Source organism: Rutidosis leptorrhynchoides, chromosome 5 (assembly GCF_046630445.1).
Source record: "Rutidosis leptorrhynchoides isolate AG116_Rl617_1_P2 chromosome 5, CSIRO_AGI_Rlap_v1, whole genome shotgun sequence".
Classification (NCBI taxonomy): domain Eukaryota; kingdom Viridiplantae; phylum Streptophyta; class Magnoliopsida; order Asterales; family Asteraceae; genus Rutidosis; species Rutidosis leptorrhynchoides.
Window position 1 is genome coordinate 130,544,889 of NC_092337.1, and position 1,128 is coordinate 130,546,016.

At 37.4% G+C, this 1,128-nt stretch overlaps 1 non-coding gene across 1 annotated transcript; it reads left to right on the forward strand.

The window, feature by feature from the left end:
* Positions 1–274: 274 nt before the first annotated feature.
* On the forward strand, positions 275–381 carry LOC139850871 (small nucleolar RNA R71). Its single transcript, XR_011760247.1, has one exon. It is a non-coding gene; the product is annotated as a small nucleolar RNA R71 (small nucleolar RNA).
* The last annotated feature ends 747 nt before the right edge of the window (positions 382–1,128 follow it).

Genomic DNA, 1,128 nt, shown 5'->3' on the forward strand with positions numbered 1-1,128 from the left:
TTTATTCATCTTTTCCATTCGTCTCTCGAAAGCATCTATTTTTGCGGAAAAAGAATCAAAGTTATGGCTAGAATCGGCTCTAGATGCTTTAGATGATCTAACGATATCTTTTTCTTGGTGCCACTCATGTGAGTGGGAAGCAGTGTTATCAATAATTTTGTAAGCATCAGTTTCGGTTTTCTTCATAATAGAACCACCAGCTGCTGTGTCGATATCTTTTCGTGTAGCGATGTTTACGCCTTTATAGAAGATTTGCACTATTTGAAAAGTATCTAATCCGTGTTGAGGACATCCTCTCAACATCCTTCCGAATCTTGTCCACGCCTCATATAATGTTTCATTTGGTTTTTGCACGAACGTGGAAATTTCTCCTTGAAGTCTCACGGCTTTAGATGCCGGAAAGAATCTTTGAAGAAATTTCTCAACTAAAACATCCCATGTGTCAATCGTTCCTTCAGGTAATGATTCTAACCAATCTTTGGCTTCTCCCTTTAAAGTCCATGGGAACAACATAAGATAAATAGTTTCATCCTCAACTTCTCGGATTTTAAAGAGATTACAAATCCGATTAAAAGTTTGAAGATGTTCGTTTGGATCTTCTTTTGTTGTACCACCAAATTGGCACTGATTGGTGATCATGTGTAAGATTTGTCCTTTGATTTCAAAATCTGATGCTCTAACATCTGGCTGAATAATGGCGTGACCTTGGCCCGTGCGTGTGGCTCTCATTCGATCTTCCATACTTAGAGGTTCCGTTACTTCCATAATTGAATTTCTTGAATACGAATCACTAGAAGATTCTGATTTAACGGTTTGTGGTTCAGGAGGAATGATTAGTGGTTCAGGATCTTGGAATTGTCCTTGAATATTCTCCGGATTCTCAATTGTGAGGTCGGGTTCAAAAGATGGATTATCGGAAATTTGAGTTGGAGTTCTTGGTCGACTAGATGATGATTCTAAAGAAAAATCAACGGTGACAATATTGGCTAGATGTCTTGATCGAGTTACAGGTAGTGAACGTATGAAAGGTGGTGAACGTTTTACTCGGTGCATTCACTGAATATCCTATTAGTTTTTAAAAGGAAAGAAAAATTATATAAGTTATCCAATTAATAGACTTTTCTGATT